General features: G+C 39.3%; 2 protein-coding genes across 2 annotated transcripts in view; both read right to left on the reverse strand.

Moving 5' to 3' along the window:
• Positions 1–18,860, reverse strand: part of dlp (dally-like) — a 117,290-nt gene extending 98,430 nt beyond the window's left edge. Inside the window, exon 1 of the mRNA XM_012376917.2 lies at positions 18,445–18,860. The gene's annotated coding sequence lies outside the window, so the exon portion shown is untranslated. The remainder of the gene's footprint in view (positions 1–18,444) is intronic.
• The window catches only part of Oseg4 (intraflagellar transport protein Oseg4), a 70,682-nt gene that overhangs the window by 34,079 nt on the left and 16,712 nt on the right, over positions 1–19,891 (reverse strand). The gene's annotated exons all lie outside the window — the stretch shown is intronic.

The raw sequence follows: 19,891 nt of genomic DNA on the forward strand, positions 1-19,891 counted from the left end.
TTATACGTTTATTAATCGCGGTTTGATCACATTTTTGCAATGTAGAAAAAATAGTCGAATAATTTGCACACTTGGCAATATGTAATATAAATAAGAGATTGGATTCCGAGTACAGTTTTAATCGATTCGATTCCCACGGTAAGTACGTGCGCGCTCTAACAGCAAACGATTTTAAAAGTCATGTTACACGCCACATCCTCCATGCCTTATAAAATACTTAGTGGGAGCTAATGTAACTCCGCTGTAAGGCCCGTAGATGTGTAATGAAACGCGAGGATGATGGATGGCGTCTTCAGCCTACATGAGCCGCAGTAGCACATGCAAGAGGGAGGCAAAGAGATGGCGCAGCTCTTTTATTGAAACTTCCGGCGTAATCTTTGGATTGTCTATCGATCATTCATGTTTTACGCCTGTTACCCTGAATTGCCTCTCTTATCTCCCCGAGGATATAGAACGTCCATCCTCCACTTTTAGAGCAATTGTTTGCAAAAGCTGCCGTTATTCATTTCACCTATAAATTTTTCGCTAATAAAAAATCCATTTTTTCTCTCAATCAAAATTTGGTAATTTAAAAAAGTCACACTTGAAATTAATGATGCAATAGAATTGTATTATCTACCTGAGTTCTTTTCAAAAATGTATTTTGCGATATTTTGCATAACATTTACTTCACCAAAATAATTCTGTGGGAAAAAAAATCTTCGCGTTATAAGCGTGCAACAGCAATGTCATGGTCAAATAATTGGATCTACTAAAGTAATAATCACCGCGGCCTGGTCAAGGCATTTCCGGTTGAAGGACGGTCGACGAATGGCGAGGGAAGCGGACGACGGGAACGAAGGGCAGAACAAATGCAGGTTCGACCCTAAGGTTCTCGAATCGAAGGTACTACCACCATCGCCATGAGCAGGCATTCGCCACGGTCGCCATTCTTCAATCGGGTTCCGCAGAGAGGAAGGAAGATCGCGAGGCGAGAGCCTGTATCTTCGAGAGAAGGTCCCTGAGACGGGCTATAAATTACCGGCTAATATCTCATAATTATTGGCCGAGCCAGACTTCAGGAATGCCTGAACGACTCAGCATGCAGGTATGTGTAGAAAACCGTCTGTTGCGAGAAATCCTTGCTACAAAAAATCATCCCGTTTGCTAATTATGATTTTCCGACAGAATTGTAGCGATAATTCATTCCTTTTTCCCCATTTTGGACAGATTCTATTTTTTCTTATTAAATTCGTCCTGTGTGGTTTTTGTTCGATTTAATCCGTTTTTATTTTTTCTACTTTTCCATTTAATTCGAGAATAATCAATTTTGTATAATTAGTAACTTTTCTCGTTACTTCGAAATTATCTAATTAAAGGCAGCTTAAAGAATACATCTGACACTTTATCTTTAATTCTTAATGGCAATGTGGGGAGCGCGCGGTTGCTAATTAATGGCAAGATTGACGACTTTGAAAACGCGTGGCGCGTAACATATTGGTGTTCCGCGTAAGCGCGAGCAAGCGTTTAATAACTGCGTCGCGTAATTTGACGGTAGATTGCGAGAGAACTTCGCCCGCTCGTTACTGCCATGTAACGAGATCTTGAGACATCAGTTTGATCGTCAAGCACATGCGGGATATACTTTGCTCGACAGGAGAACTTCCCCTTAAAACGGACGCTCTTGAGAGAACGTTCAACTACTAGACAGATATTAAGTGTTGCCACCGTGCTGTGCCGAACTAAACTTCAATATCGTTGCAGATTATGCACGTTAAGTATCGCCAATGCTTCACTTATACGCGTGAAATGATCTCGATAGATGCTTAGAGGGAACGAATTCGTCCTGTGATTACGAAGCGCGGGAAAATAATGGTGGACACGATCGATCATCTAACGTCATTGATCATTTAACATCACCTTACTAGTAATGATGTTACATCCATTATAATGCCATGCTTAATAATAACGTATCGCGGCTGATCGCTCACAGCGAATATTATGTTAAAGTTTACAGCTGATTTATTGTAAAAATTTGATAAGAAATTTGAGTTTGTGAGAAACCTCGAATTATGCAATATGAAAAAAGATTGTTATCATTGCTGTCGAATCTAGCATGAGCAGAAATTCTTTTCAATATAATCCAAAGCTTTATTTCCATCGACTCAAAAATATATTCCTGTGGGGAACGAGTAATTTAATTAAAATAATAATTATACAAATTAAAGTATCTAATGAATTCCTCGAAGTCATGTCTACAATGCGACTGACGCTTGGCGAAATATCCTTGCGACCGCGCACATCGATGCGGATCGCGAGAGATTCAAGGAGCCTAGGTTTTTATTAATCCGCACATCGACGTGCTCGGAATGCGTGTTGAGAGAGCGAAATCGAAGGTGGGCGCACCGATTTCACGCTCACACGTGGAGCGGAGGATCCTCGCGCGTCTTGTTCCCACACCGGGTTCCGTGTCGATGATCGATCTCGGGATTTCGTTCGTTCGGCGCTCATTTCGCCGTGGAAAGGGAACAAAAAGATCGGCGGCAGAGCCTGCCGGGACCGGATCCCTCTATCGCGTTTTAAAACCCATTCGTTTCTCTCTCTTTTTTTCTCTCTCTTTCTCTCTCTCTCTCTCTCTCTCTTGTTCCGCTTTTCGCTTTTTCGTGAGCGCATGTATGCACGCTGATCCGTAAACGCCTACGACTCTCCTCGCACGAGCTTCCTAAAATTTCATATCAAAAGTTGCACACGCGGAAAATCGCTCTGCGAAATCGATTTGCCGAGATATAATCCCCCGTCGTGTAAATGCGAGTGTTTGGAGATGGTAATATCGGAGATAATCACATAAAACCTGTGAGTGGTGACGAATTAACTGGAATATAACTTCCCGCTTAATTCAATTTTGCTGATAATAATCCTACACAATTATTATTTTAATGTACAACCGGCGATTAAAGTCATCATTCGATGAAATTAATCACCTTTTTGTCTCGCCATAAAACCGAGCCACGTTTAACTCAATTAAAGTTGATTCCTCCCGCTCGCGATCCTTTTGATCGCAGCACGCTTTCACGAGACACCCCGGCTCTCTCATTATCATAAACGCACACCGTCGACTGTCGCGACAAACACGCCACACGGGACGAGCAGCACGCTACTCCTAAGAAATCGATGTAATTGCACGGCTCCAAGGAGGAGGTATTGTGCGCCGTCGTGAGTTATGCGCGTCCTGAGAGAAGGGCGAAGGGCGCCCCGGAACGACGAATTATCGTTCGTTTCAAGTGCGGCACGAAGATGGTAACGCGGCACGGATGGGCACGGCAGATCGAAGATAAAAACGGCACGAGGTCAAAGCTCGGCGCGCGTACAAGTCGATATTTGTCAGGAACGGATTACTCGCGAAGCGTAGATTTCGGAGCCGTATTATGCACAGCCAGACGGTCGGTGTAAGTGACTCGGAAACCTTTCATTCCGCGATCTTCTTTCATCTCTTTTATCTTTCACAAAGCAACACGATCTCATCATTGTAAACACGGCGTGTCAGAAAAATAATTTTCGAGATATGAAACAATTGTTGGCCGAACGATCTTTCTTTGAAGTCTAAATTTATTCGGTGAAGAATCAATACACATTTCTCTAATGCTGATTATGAATCATTGATCAGTTTTATCCGATCAAAGTTCTTTTTTCGAAATCTATGATAGCTATGAACTTATATAGCCAATCAGAATTTTGTCGATAATTTCATGTATTTTAATGTGTATTCATTCAATATATTATATATCTATGCACTCAGGTATATTCTCTATTTTAAAGATAAAAAGCACACGATTATAAATAGATTTTTCTCTGAAATTCTATCTTAAATTGTAAATCACTATAAGTGAACTCCTAATTAATTAATGCCACTAAATGAAAATAGAAGATGATGTGAAGAGTATAATATAGAGTACAATATAATCCAATTTTCATCAGAATCGATAACTTTGAGCTTAAAATTCGGCCACCATCTTATTAATAGATTCCTAACTTTACTGTTAACAGCATTAAAAATGCAAATTTATCTCTTTCACATTTATATTTTTGCGCTTGGAAAATTTCTTTCAGAAGTGGGACATTTGAATAATTTTATGCATATTCAAGGCATGTACTATTAAGCTTTGTGCATCGCGGATTATCGCGCAACAAAGACAGATTATGGAGAGCGGGATTAATGGAGACATCCTGCAGGAAGATACGACCTCATGATGGCGGAAGAAACATCGAAGGCGACGGCGGAGAATCAGCCGGTAGCAACGAAAGACGGGTGAGACGCGGAGGGAAAGGGATTTCATAAATAAAGCTCGGGACCAAAACACCCTCTTTGTTTACCCAAAACAGGGACGAGTCATCCCGCGCGATGCCCCAAAGTGTTTCCAGTCTTGAGAACCCGGGAAAAGCGCGGACGCGGAGATGAAGCGAGTGCGCGCCTTTTCGTGGCTCGGGCTTAGAGCTTGTTCACGGAAGGGAATTCCGCGGCCAATTGTTCTGTGTATTCTGTGTCTTCAAGTACTCCAATAAATAAACAGAATGTTGTATACCCTGCCGGAAACGAAAACATTGGCCGTCTCGTACCGCTTCAGGAAGGAAACAAAGAAAAATATAAAAAAAACACGATATAAAATTATAAAAACACGCTAATTGTTAAATATATTGATTTGTCAAATATCTTTTCATACAAATCAATGTATAAAGTATATTAATTCATCTCTAATATTCTGTAAAATCAATATTGAGAAACTCTCTCGGTAAGAAGTACACACGTTGCATTTATAAATGATAACGACCGCTTTAATGAACGTCGACGACGTTTTCAGTATCTTCCCGGTACACTGGACACCTGTGTGTACAGCGATTTTGTTGGCACACGTCTCGGCAGACGCTGGTGTGTCGCGCCGCAAAGTCGAAGAGGGTGCGCGCATCCCGCAGAAAGTAAACCCCCTCCCGGCGAAATGTTTACCCACGCAGGGCCGACATCAAACGAAATCGCGGTCCCGCCGCAGATAATGAACCACAACGGACGTTTACGTGCTCTTCGCGTGGTCGCTTTGTCGAAGCGCCCATTGCGTCTTGGCCGGCCATTCTCCTCACAGACGGGAGAAAAGGCACGCGAAGGGTTAGAGATTACACGGAGCACCTCGAAGGAAGGGCTGCGCGGAAAAAGGGACGACGGACATGTACGCGTCAGCTGGAATTAAAGTGATTTCGTAATCACGTAGAAAACTGCTGTTTCGGTAGCGTGCATTTTCCCGCGGAAAAACTTTGCGAAGATGAAAATGAAGAAAAGAATGCGACAGATCCAATTAACTTGCAAATTAAATTTTTTTGCAAAACAATATGCTCGAGTTTAATTAATAATGAATTCTAATCTATCTGAATCCCTGCCCGTAATTAATATTTTGAACAGAATTAAATAACAAATGCATAACAGAAAGTACCAAATTATCGATCGTTCAGCAATTCGCATCATATTGTTATGTGCACTGTTATGTACCAAAATGCCTCGATTTTTTTTGCCAATTTCGCCCTCCATTGAACCTGCATATACATCTCCATATTCCATCCCTTTTCTATCCGCCGTACGCGCAGATGTTATATTTTCAAAACGTTTACAGATGTGTCAAAGCTTCCGCGTAATGACCTTCTGTTTGGTTTGCAAATGAGTCGAACCGAGAGTAGGAGACAGAGGTTCGTGTACCTAACGAAAGAGGGGGAGAGAAAGAGAGAGAGAGAGAGAGAGAGAGAGAGAGAGAGAGAGAGAGAGAGAGAGAGAGAGAGAGAGAGATGTATTTGACGAACGTCATGTGCATATGTCACCCCGAACCGCGGCACGTCATACATCCCCGGGCTCTTTCCTTCAGCTGTCAGCGCGGGGCACGCACCCCGTCGAACGAGATTTCTGTCAAGTTCGTTGCACTCGGTCATCGATTTCCTTCTGGCTCGATACAATTACTTGTTAATGGAATTTGTAGTAAAATCGGCGCATGCCGAAAGAGCACGCTTGATCGGCCTTTTTCCTTTTTTGTTTCAAACCGGAATGTCGGAATCGATTCGCGAGTAGCTTTTGTCTCGCAATGGGACGACATTTGTCACGCCAGTGATTTTTTTCACTCATAGTGTCGGTGGTGTCGGCAGTGCGCCGACATGTTCGACAATTCCGAAGGATCGTGATCGATGTTCGACAGTTCTGCATTCGCGATTTGCGGCTCTTTGTAAATAATTATATTCGTCTGAAAGTCGTGATTTGCATTCGAAACGAAGAAAAAAAATTTGTATTACATTTTTACGGAAAATTACATTTTCACTTTTTATATGAATTTTGCAGTTATTCGTTCATTTCTCTTCACGCTCATTAACATTGTAAAGATAATTATTAATAATTTTAATGATGTAAAATTGAAAGAAAAAAAGAGTGTAATCGACAGAAGTTATCACATCATTTTTAACTAGGCTTTCGAAATAAAACATTTGCTTCGTAACAAAACATAGAGATAAGTAGACAAGCGTGAACCGCTACGAATGTTACAAGTGTAGAAAAAATCAGTAGACAGAAAAAAAATGTTTGCGCGTATCGAAATAAACATCGAGCCTGGGAGGAAATTCAGCTCTTCATCGAGGTCTGTATTCGAGATAAGGAAGAAACCCTTAAGAAAAACACACCATGCGTCATGTATTTAACGAGCAGCGTCGGAAGACCAGAGCGTATGTCGAAATGCCGAAAAACGCTCTCGTTATCGTCGCCGACTGTGGTACTAACCGCGAGATTTTAACGAGCGCTCGGACAGGAACTATTTGACTGTATTTTACACGTGACAGTATAATTAATTTCAAATATTTTTATTTCATTATTTTTTCAACGCGCAAATCGAGCAAATTTTGATTAAATTTTACACAATTTGAAATCAGAACTTTATCTTAATTATTTAAGAACCGATAGCAATACCTAAAGATTTCGCGTTCTATAAAATAACGCGTCCTCGTTGAAGTATTATTAAATATATCTAACAATAATATATAATAATATATATTTTCATCTATACGTTTTTCCCAAGTTTCTCATAGCGTGCTGTTGTACAGCTTCGGGCATTCGCGTCGGCTATTTTTGAATGAACAGAGTACGAAACAAAAAAAAAACGCCGGAAAGAAAGAATTACATACACGCGGGCCACGTGCACTTCCTGTATATCGCATACACCGCTTCCTGCACCTATATACGCGGTTCTGATATCGAGAAACGAAAACGGCACGCGGTAGGCGTGAACTGGCCATGGGAACAGAAACCATGAAAGTTCTTCGTGGTTGAAACACCATCGTGTATGGGTTTATGCAGTGTGCTGTAGAAAGGGAATACCTCGATACTATATATATCGCCCTTTGATCTACCAACACCTACGAATCGCAAATGGAATACATGTAGCATTCAGTCTCTCGAACGATAGCGTGTATAGCTAACATCTTCAATAATTAATGAACATCAAATGGCTTTTACTTTGCGCTACGCACTTTATTGTGAATTTTTAATGATGGTACATTTTATATGTATAAATAAATTGCGCAGTTGTGCAATGAAAAATTATCTCCAAAATTTTAGTCTACTAATTTATAAATAAATAAATATTTTGTCCTATTGCCAGCCTATTTAATATTTTCAATAAAGTTTATTTTTGCAATATGTGACTTCCTGTTGTTATAATTGGGATAAAGCATGAGTTATTTCACTTTAGTGTTTCACGGTGTACAGCTGTTCGAAATTTCCTGAATCTCCTCGTTTGTTTCCCGCGATTCATCCTGTGTGTATCGTGACATTCGCGCAAAGTACGCATGAGCATGAATGCTCTTGCAGAATGCACGTCCTCGCTTCGTACTAAACCGGATATTCCTGCGGCTTTAACGTCGCTCTTCGCACTCTACGTGCATTGTCCTTCTGGTATTTCGCGCATGTGGTTCTCCCGCGACATCAATGAGAGTGCACACGCCTATGCGGATCTATAATATATCATCTCAATGCGTCCCACGCGAGTATAAGAGCGCGAAATTTCTACGTGAGTCACGCGGGCCCGAGGTCACGATGCGAAAGCGACAATTATTCACGGTCAAGGAAGATCGCGATCTCTCGATATAAAGAGATGCGCGCGATGGCAAAGGGACGATACCGCGCGCACTCAGTCCGCATTCTTGTCGCGTATACGTAGCTGTCCGATCTAATGCCTTGAATACCGAACATTGAATAAAATTCACATTATCAAATAAAACTCATAATTTGACAGACTTCTCAAATAAATTATCTCGTTAACTGTTATTTTCAAGAGTAATATGTTAAAACAATTAAGAAAAAGTTTTCAAATGAAATTAATGAAATCTAATAATAAAATTTGTACTCGTTGAAGTATTTTACTTATTTTAATTTAGTTTCTATAATATTTGAAAGTCAAAGTAATAAGAAGTAATTGAAAATATATTTTAGGATGTTTGACGCAAAATATTTTACAAAAAGCGGTAGCAAACGCAACGTTCGTAGGCAAAGAACCAATGGAGTATCTTTTTGCTCATTCTCACAGACAGACATAAAGTTTCATACTTTTCTGAGCAGCTATTGTTATGGGTACAAGTGTCGTTAGCCGGCAGATGTTCTAACAACTATAGAAATGCTCGACCCAATGTTTCCAGCTAAGAAGCTTCTTTCGACACTAATCCGGTAATTGTATGTCGTAGCTTTGATGGCTTCGTACAAGCCATCGAACATTGAATGCCTCAACGTCTAATCGCTGCAAGAGTGTCTGCGCGGATGCTACAAACGATCCCAAGTCTCTTAATCTACGGATTTAACTGCGGATGTATTCTAATGATTGGAATTATAATTTTCAATAAAAATAACTGGATTAACAATTTGATTGGATTTAAGCCTTCGTTGGTGAGCTAATAACAATCGTCATTTCTACCCCGATTTTATCGATAAAGAATTAAAATAGAATTTAAAAAGTAAACAGTTAATTATAATTTAAATTAATTATAAAATTATAATAGCACAATTATAAAATCATTTAATGTAACATCTACTTTTAATTATTCTCTTCAGTATAATTTTAATAATCAGTATCATACATTTCACATTGATAACTTACACTTTTATTAAATTATAAAATAATTTTTGGATATACATTTAATATGCAATGATAAGAGCAGCGGGATATGTAACAAGATGTGTAAAAGATATGAACAGAAAGGTTATAAAGTGGAGCGAAGGAAAGTTCCTTTGAAAGGCTCTCGTGCAGGATAATGGAGGCATCAATGTCGTCGGTGATAGCGTTCGAAAGTTACTACGGCACACGGGAGGGATATAAGAATGCACCCTCTTGTCTGAAGACGCTTGTTCTCTCACGCGCCAATATACTGCGACGTCATTTCCTGAGGGATGCATATCCTAAGAGTATTAAATAGTATAGAGTGCTACAAAGGAGACGTGTGCATATTCTTCATACTGTCTGAAGTACGAAGAATGAAATATCGGACTGTCATGACTCATATTATATCTCCGCATTCGTATTTCTTCGCGTCTTGACTCGCGTTATAACTCCGCATTCGCATCTCTTCATGTCACGCATGCAAAAAATTTGTAAACTTTAAATTTATTTTCACTCGCAAAGTTAGGATATCTAGATCCATCTTCGTCAAAAAGATGATGAAACTGAATTCGATGAGAAAGCGCGCCTCTCAAAAACACCGGGAGATATTGTAGAATGCAAATGAAAATTACAAACATCATTTCTATGCAAGATAAAATTTCAATGTGAAACGCAATTACGTATCCCAATCGAGATAATCCAAAACCGCTTTTTCGATAGAAAACCTCTATCGCTATAAATTTTTCAGCTGCTTCGAATACTGCAAAACTTTTGACTGATGCAATCCGTAATGAGCTTCAAAATAGCCATATTTTTCGAATCCTATTTTCAGCTAATGACTAATTTTAGTTCCTTGAGAGAATCGAGTTATGAATCTCGTCGACAGGTTAAATTATTTCTCGCTCGCGCACGAATCCGTGATTTGTCGTTTACATTAAACCAGTTGCGCTAAACGAACGCTCATTGCAATTTACGACAGCAATCTCGTCGAGCGTAACACAGTTTTCTTTTCAGGAACGAACAGCAATGATATAACTCTTGATATTCTCTGTTTTATTATTAGCTAAGAATAAAAAGAAAGAGATACCGGTCTAAGATGTCCCACCGGAGTTGCACAAACGAAAAATAATGCTGTTCTAAGAACGGATCAATGTGTTGCGAAGTTAAACGAGCTTAGCTGTTATATCGAATTTTTATACGAAAAATTCCGCACCAATGCTCGTCTAAAAACTCCCCCTAAGATTTGCCATGATGATTTCCTGCTCTATAGAGACCTAAGACGGATTAATATTTGAAAATCTTTTTCTCATGCATAGCTACGAAAATTTTTTGAACAATATAAAAATTCGTAAAAAAATGTAAGAAAGTAACTTTGAAAAAATAATCCGAGGTAAAAAAAGATATCATGTAATACTTTATTCTTAAAATAAAGAAGTTTAAGTAAAAATTTAAAATTCTAGAAAGACAAAATTTAATAAAAAGTACAAAAATATGAACATTTTGCAGTTCTTTCTTTAAAAAAACCTCGGAAATGTATACAGTTTTAATTATAAATACGTTCATGTTGAAAATATCCCGCTATATTTTGGTCAATTTATTGACTGACACATAGCAGCTAATTAGAAGATCGCTACAGCTCCATAAAGGAAAGCAAATAGAGAGCATTCCGACAGAGTAGCGCGCGCTCGTTGAAGTTAAACAAACAGCGAAAATCGTAAGAATCCTCCCAAGGTTTTCTTGTCCCAACAGACAAGCGTGTAGATGAAGAAATGGGAGAGACTGTTACATCCCGAAGTACGCCGTAAAAGTTAACTTCGCATTCAGGAAGACGTAATTCAGGTTACACCTGACGGCCCGCCGTAAAACTTCGAGTTACATAGGGCAGAAACGTAAAATATTCATACGATCGATGTGCGTTCAAGTGTGCCTAACGCAAATATATTCCTGCGCAGAACAAGATTCACGAACGGTTCTTGTGTACCTCGTTGATTTGCGATCGCGAACTAACCCAGATCGCAGGAACGCGTGAAGGATATCTATCAACGTGAGTGTGAGAACGCCGAGTCTTTTCGTTTCCTAAGATATTATACATTACATTAAATTTAACTAAATTTGCTGTCAATCTGTCAACATTGCTAAAATTTTATTCACCAAATATCTATGAGAAAAATTAGTTCTGAAAATTGCGGAACTTAGCAAACTAATATATGAAAAAATTATCAAAGAAAAATTGAAACAAGTTACTTGAAACTTCGATCTCGCTGATTTCTCGTATAAATCTGAAATTCAATCTCATTTCCTTTTTGTCTACAAAAGCAAGGAGGTTAATGTTTACAAGGTCTCACCGCGATGACCCCCTGCAATTCTCAGCCGTGTAATTTTCATTAAAAGGCGAGAGTCCGAGATCCGAGGAAGGCGTCGTGACTGAATGACCCAAGTCGCGCGCGCATATTGCAACACGCGGATGGATCACTCACCCTAACCTGGCCCAACCTAACCCGCTTTCACGTGCGCGATCGTGTAATCGTGGAGTGCACAGGGCGATGGATAGAGAGAGCGAGCGAGAGAAAAGAAGAAAGAGAAAGGTTTCGCCGTGAGCGTTTATTAAAAGCTTCGCGAAGCGTATGCATGCGCCCCTGAGGGCGACTGACATTTGCCCGGTTTCCTTTACAACCGTGATCCCTTGCACAAGTCGGCGGCGCAGCGCGATTGTCGACGCGAACGACCGCGCAACCCTGGTCGAGAGAAGAGAGAACAGGAAAACCGCGAGCTGAAGAAAAAAAAAGCCACACGAGGCTGGCTTCGCCCTAGCAAATTCGCTGCGTGAAAGTAAAATGTTCGTGCAATTCCATTCGCTTCTCTTTTTTTCTTTCAATTATACTCTGAAAATTGAAGAATCGTTTTATGAATGATAATTGATTTGTGCGGCTCAACGCGATCACCTAAATTGAGCTCAGACAAATGTACCTTCAAATCAAAATCGACTGAAAAGTTACCGATGTTATTTTTGAAGACAAAGAAAATAAACCCTTTCTAAAGAACACAAAAAACCGGAAACCAGGAACAATCAAGTTTATAAGATGCTGTAAAAGGTAGACTCTTTGAAACTAAATGGTTAAAAAATCTTTCAAGAAAATATGACTTTCAAATTTACTAGCGTTTTATTGTAATCATCTATATTTTTCCCTGCACTAAATCTAGTCAAATTCTAAGTTTAAAGCACATAGCGTAAAGATCAAAGTCGGTATTGATGTTAAATAGTCGGATGATTGCATTTATCGCTAAATGTGTGACGTAAATAAGCGTTCACCGGCAATTAAAAATGAGCGAACGATTATACATCAACTTTACGTTTTGCCGACCGTTACAAGTCGGAGAGGACCAATTAACGAAATGCCATTAGTTGATGAGCGACGAAAATGACAACGGGACCCGGGTATCAGCGCCGTTTTTCAGCGAGCTTAACTACATACCTATACAATACGCGCTATACATGCAATATACATCGCCGTCGCGTAACTTTACAGCCTTATTTCCTGCTCGTAAAAGCGAGTGTACGACGAGTTTAACGACTTGTTTATTCGATGTCATAGGATTTTGGAGAGCACCAAGAAAGCCGCGAGCAGCCGCCGCTGCATATCGTTAATCGAAGTGACAGCTTTTTCAACACAAAGAAAAATATACTTTATAGTGCGTCAATAAGCACACGGGCGGTCTCAATTAGTGCTCTTATATTTGAAAGCTACTGTACGTAAGAAAAAAAAGAATTTTTTAATTTTGAAGGATTAGATCATTCTCAAATATCGGTTTCACACGTTCGGTCAATAGAGGATTTCTTTCATCTCCTGATATCATCTAAATATATACCTGTGGATTTGTACGGATTTGTATATTTACACGGAGGATTTGTGTAGAAAATTACTTCGGTGCGTCTTTTTTCCAGCGGTTGATTGACGAGCAGGTATAGAGTTTGACACGAGTTCATACCAAAATATATAAATGTTTGATATCGCGACGCCGCTGAATATCTCTCGTGGGAACATTCAATGAAGGTTTCTCCGGGAAAGGAAAGCTTCTCAAGATTTTTTATGACTTGTCATTAACGATTATATGAGGAAATTCTTTCTACTTCATTGCCATATAAATTTCACCGTCCCAATGCGTAAAAAAAGTATTGGCAGAATTTATTACGATAATTAAATGGAAATATTTCAAGATATAAAGTTATCGTAGAATTCTGAGCAGTTGAGACATTGCGGTGAGAAAATTGACATTAAAAATTATACATCATGCAAAATAAAAAACATATGATTTTCTTATGTATTTCATATTACATGGCATGGATTTTTCTTTTTATCTTTAACGGCCCCGAAGTTTCGCGATCCGATCGAGAAAATGCAAGTCGGAAGCAGTCTGGAAACGATCTTCTCGCAACCAGACATTTTTCTTGTTTGCTCGCGTATCCGATCCCCGAGTGCTCGCGCGAGTAACGAGACTCTCGGGCCGCTATCAAATTGGTGGAGCAATTTTCCAGGGAAAGTACTCGTTCGTGATAAAACTCTCTGTTTACCGACGCCGCCGACTTGAGCCCTCCCGTGTAATCCCGAGCACGTTTTTTACCGATACCGTCTATACGTGCATCGTGTGTAAAGCAAGTCGGGCGTCATTTCGCCGGTAGGTAGGCAGGTTCGAAGGTACGTCGAACGCAGAAGGGAAGGGCTGTGTGTACGAAAGGGATGAAGGTCAATAAACTTTGAGCCGCGTTTTCTCGCCCTATCCTGCGTCATTTTGTGCGTCATAAAGCACCGTCGTAAATGTAAAGAGAAGATCGGGCTCGATTAATATATCAAGGAACTTGATGATGTGGTATAAAGACGATTGATTACGGAAAATCAGATATACACACCAATTGTTCACTTTGCATCTTCCTTTCGATGCTATACCTAATAAGATTCTTAATTGGAGGAAGAAAAAAATATTTTTGCTTAAATTGCGATAATTTCTCAATTATAAAATGATCAAATTTGAATAAAAACGTCATAAATTGAGATATCTCGAAACATGGATAAATTTTTCTAGATTAACCGCCTTTAACTGTCCTTTTCCTAAAGTATCAGCGTGACTCTAACTTCGAATTTTATGCCTTCCTCCACCCTCCCCCCCCCCGTGAGATTCTTTTGCGAATTCTTCGAGTCTCAGTGGACTATATAGGACACAAGCAACCCATCTTGTTTGAGTATTTACATGCACCTAAGGTATCATCTCTCTTCGTTTATATACGCACGGTAGCCGGCATAATTTTAACTTTTACGACATTCCTCTCATATTTCTTCCGCGAACTACCTCCCTCGTCGTACACGCGTGTAACATACAAGAGAGAGAGATATTTCTTTGAGATTCGCATTTTCACCACATGACTATGTGCAAATACTTTTCCATAAATAATGACTCAAATTCCGATATTCGAATTAAAATGAATATTAATAAATTTTATAAATCTGTGCAATATTTTTACAAGCATCTGAATAATTCGCAAGTCGCAAAATAGCAAAACAATTCTGACAATTTATTTACTCTATCGATTTTTGCGCAATGCAGTTTTGTTAGAGAACGAAAATATTTCTATTCCGCTGGATTCCATGCACTCCGAATTATTTTGCTAAATAAGACAGCTGACTGTCAAGCTAGGTAGACTAATTTGCTGGATCACAGCGGACCGGCTAATCCCCGACCCGGATCGGGCATCGCTTTCGTATTATGTGAATATACCTGCTTCGTGTAAGAGAGCCTAGGCATTCATCCTTTACCGGCCTTTCTACCGGAGGCTTAGAGGCTTTAGACCCATACGCACGCCCAATTTCCACTAGGAGCACTCATGCAATCTCCGCTGAGGAAAACTCGTATGATGCCATGCATGTAAACTCGCTTTTGCCTGTTTTAATTGGGCTGTTTGCTTCAAGTGCATTATGAATCATGCTTTAAAAATTTTGTCACAATAGAGCAAGCTTGTTGTTATTTTACAAATTTTGGAAAATCATTAAAAAAATAGAACTTTGTATACTTTATCAAAAAAAATTGAGTATTATTCATTCATTTTTATTTGTAGAATTATAACGCAAGTGTCATAAAATTATTTCATGCAAGTATGATCGAAATTTTTGTGGAAATAATTGCTGAAAAATATATAACCAAAAATTGCACCAGAGTTCTCTGTTTCCTCCTCACATTACATATTTCAATTTCGTTCTAACAACGCTATCTTTTCACTTTCGCCAAACGGCAGTCTCGGTCAGACGATTAACGTGCAATTCCCGCGAGCCCGGTGCGCGTAACGTCAGAAAAGTTGGCGAAATCTCATTTCCAGGCATTCTCGTCGCGACAATGAGCCCTCATTTCGCGTCAGCTTTTAGCAAGTTTCCGCGGTGGAGAACAGGACGAAAAGGACTGGGTACAGACAGGACGTTACCCTTATATCTCGCGACGCAACTCGCAGTGGTGACTGCGCGTAGCGAAACGACGCATTATGACGAGAGACGAGAGGCCTCGATAGGCCGAACCGACTCGTCGAGCGCAGATGCCGCTGTCAGAAGGACCGCGATAGCGACGTAACGTTAGCGTAGGAAGTAGCGCGGAAGGAGGGGAGAAGTTGCCCCCTTCGGAGTCCCGGCAATTCTCCCGTAGCGACGGGTAGTGTCAGGTAACGGAAGACGAGAGCGCCCCTGTATGTACAAGCCGTCTCAAAACCCTCGTAGCGAAGTGGCGCAGATATAGTGTAACTTGAAGAGCGCTTCAACGCACGGGCAAAGTGAGATCTCGACCTACGGCTGCGCTAGCTATGCACAACGAGAGAAGAGAAGAAAGGGGCTGGCCGCTTCCCTTCTCTCGTGACGAACTCGAAAGATTTAGAGTACTATGAAATGTGAAATGTTTCGCGCTCACTCGGCCCTTCTTTCCCCCCCTCTCTCTCTCTCTCTCTCTCAGTCGTCTCATGTTCCCGTCTATTTAGAGCTGTGATTGTGCCGCGGTTGCGCCTGTAAAGATGACGATCGTGAAGACGATCGTGCTTGCGAAGATACTCTGCAATTTGTTCTTTTCTAATCAAATTTTTGAGAAAACGAGAAGGGAACATTTTCTCATAATATCGAATACATTTTTATTCATCTCAATCGCTGTATTCTAATATTCTGATTCAGTTATCTCGATAGCCTATTGAGTCAACGCGCGAAAATTTGTGATGGAAATGTTCCACGCCTTCAATCATAATAAATATTTTATTTCGATAATAATTCATACGAGATCTGTTGTCAATGGTCGTACAGAAAAGTACATTTGTAAAACGCACAAGTTTATACGCGAAAATTTACAGTTTTCTACCGTTGCAGTTACAAACGGGGATATTGAATATTTAATCGCGGAGTAGATACGAAACGGGCAAAAGTACTCAAAGCCATATTGAAGTAAATATAAAGCCGGAAGGGAGGGGCAGCATTGTGAGTGCAACAGCTTGCCGGCAGCCTTCTTCAGCTTCCTGTTTCTATAATTTATCTCCACTCTCTGCAGACATTTACCTATGTATTTTAACCGAACCTCTTTCTGCCATCATTGTGATGAATAAGAAATTCACGTTCTATTTAATATTGCAAACAGGAATAAAGAAATTAATATCTGCGGATGCAAAACGCGCGTTTTGTTACTAATATAATACACAAAATTTATAAACTGATTTGTGCCATCTCCATACTTAAACTTTTAAAATTACCCTAACGCAATAATTCCACATAATTTTTAATAAGTGAATATGCAAAACATACTGCATTTAACATCACGAAACTAATTTTACTAGTTTTGTCGGCTAGCTTTGCAAAACGCGCGGAGCATTTCGTTCAACTTTGCGGTCGATAAGCCAAAAAAAAACTCGTCGCTTATTCGCTACGCCACTAATTATTCGCCTGCGCTGTTCGAACGAGACACAAATAAATCTCACCGGCAAAACTTGCACATTCGAAATATACAGGATCGGTAGCTTACATTTTATATGTTATCGGTGTGGAAAAAATACCACCGCGCGACGAAAAATTAAATTCGCGTGAGAGTAATTGTTTCGGCACATTCTCGCGTGAAAAAAAGCCGGGTCGCGAGAGATCAAAATTGAAACACGTTTAAATTGAAACGTGCTCGAATTCACAAAGCGGTAACTTGTCGACGAAAAATTCAATTAGTCGTTGACGTTTATCAATCGCTGTGGATTACTGATACTATTACCCACTTAAACTCTTTTCTCGTGGGTTCCACGAATTTTTGTGTCTCTGTTCTGCAAAACGCATGAAAGGGACAAATTTGATTTCGTCGCAGTTTCAGTTTCAGAATGAATGACCTCTGTCTGAACAACGACAATGATATCTCTCGCGTATCGTCATCAAACATCTCGTCGCGCCGTAGAACGCAAAAAACGAACGCGGCACATAATGCTTGTTATATTGAGTTGCATCGCGAGAGCGCCTCAAAGAAAAATCGATAAATCGTCACCTTCGCGTGACTGACTACAATAAAAATAAAATCAAGATAAATCACTCCGAAGAGTCTTCTTTTTTCCTCCTATATCCTTTTCTCTTTCTGTCTCTTGTTAGAGCTGAGGGCGGCCAGCTGATCAAGAACGGGTGTCTTCTACTCGTTTCTTATCCCCGCTTTTTTCCTCTCTCCTTTTCACGATACGTGGCGCACACCGCGTAAAAATAGTATGTCCCATCAATCACAAGGTCGACAAACCCTACCCGGTCTCGCCATATTTATGTACGTCCGGATAAATAGATAAATAAAGACGAGTAGGCTCACATAATTCCCCCGGAACTTTATTTACGTCCAGCAAACCCCACGCTGATCACGATGAAAAATGCGCGCCTGTTCGTAATTCTAACGAATGTTGTTGCAAGATTGACACGATGCATTTATGTCTCGGAAATGAAATGTCAAACATTCGAGTTATATTTTGAAACGCGTCAGTATTTGTCAGTTATTTGTTTAGATGTAAAAACGTATGCGTAAAGCGTGACGTATCATTTCATGGAAAATGTTGAAAATTCTGACTATATTTTTAATACCTTTGAAGGTTTCGAAATTTTGAAATCCATCTCTTTCAAGTTGCAATAAAAAATAATACGCTACACAAAATTGCTACGCAGAATTAAAGAGAAACCAAGATATAGAGCCGAAATACTGTTGTAACTTTCTAGTCAGCTTTCTTATCTCAAGCATGAAAAATGTACGGACACGTAATCATAATTAGAACTTAATATTTAACACTTACCCTTCGTAACTGGTCAGATATATGTATACTGCAGAATTCAACGCGCATTAGGAAAATCAAGATGTACCGCTGTCCTAACCTCAACAGCCGGCGACCGCGAAGTATGCCCTAGATCTTCAGAGTCCGAGTCCATGTCCAAGTTCTTCCACATTTCATGCACATGTGTGATCGCGGTGATTACAAAAACACAACCATGATTTCGACATAAATTCTGTGCACAACTGTGCAACTGTTTTCGCGATCTTTCATTTCCAAGCGCGAACTTGCGCTAAATGCGTTGATAATTCGCGACAACTACCCGCGTTTATAATTAAGATTTCCTCTTTTTATCACAACTCTTATCGCGATCGCTTCCGTAATATATTCATTATCGGATACCGTACACATTCGCCACCGTACTCTTGCCGAAATATATAAATAACGTATAGAAAGCTGATAACAATGCGAATCGGCTCGCGTAAAGTAAACAATATGGCGATAAATCCCACGGGAGATCAAAAACGACATCTAACGGAAACAACTGATTGCGCCCGAGAAAGCTTTGCCTATATTCCGATGAATCTTGATCGACATTCGCGTAAAAGACAAATTTCGATATAGAATGATTTTACGTGAAACGGCGAGCAATAAAAAAGTACAAAATTAATTAAAAAAGATCATCCTGCAGATCGTTTATCGAATTTAAGCGAATAGAAGGTTATATTCGGAAAAAAAATCACAAAAACAAACATGCGAAAAAATTACGCTGGAAATGCGATTATGTTCTTATTATCGTCGCTGCACTGATTACGCGAATATGTAAAATATTTAAAAAATATAGATATAGACTTGATCGCGGATCGAAAAAGCATGTTGCTGGCTGTTGAAATTTTTTCGAATTCCGAAAATCTTTATGTTAAGTAATTTTATGACTATAATATAAAGTTCTTTTTATGAAACTATTATTTCTCGTGGTGCTGGCAAAAATCAATTTCTAAATTAATGAATGGTCATTAATTCTCAATATTTTTAAATTCATGAAATGGTACATCAATTTCATATACATCATAAAATCCACTTTCGAAACGACTGTAATATCTGTCTCATAAAATGATTGGATATTAGGAATAATAATAAAAATGTATGATACATTAATTCTGGAAGATAATTGCTAATTTCATATAAAATTCAAAAATATTGATTCATCTTGCTTATACCAAATTAATATATTAAATAAAGTTGAATAGAAATGACACTTTTTCATATAAAATTTATGTTCAAAAATCAGTAATAAGTGTTTGAGCACTATTAAAAATGTATATTATTAAACATTTTATAATTTTCAATCGTTGAAAAATTTTTAAAGTATATATAACGTATTAAGGTGTGTCTGAAAATATAGATATCACTAACTTGCAAAATAAGACATAAGGTGTTACAATTTAATCAACGCAAGATATGCCTAAAC

The sequence above is a fragment of the Linepithema humile genome, chromosome 1 (genome assembly GCF_040581485.1).
Source record: "Linepithema humile isolate Giens D197 chromosome 1, Lhum_UNIL_v1.0, whole genome shotgun sequence".
Classification (NCBI taxonomy): Eukaryota; Metazoa; Arthropoda; class Insecta; order Hymenoptera; family Formicidae; genus Linepithema; species Linepithema humile.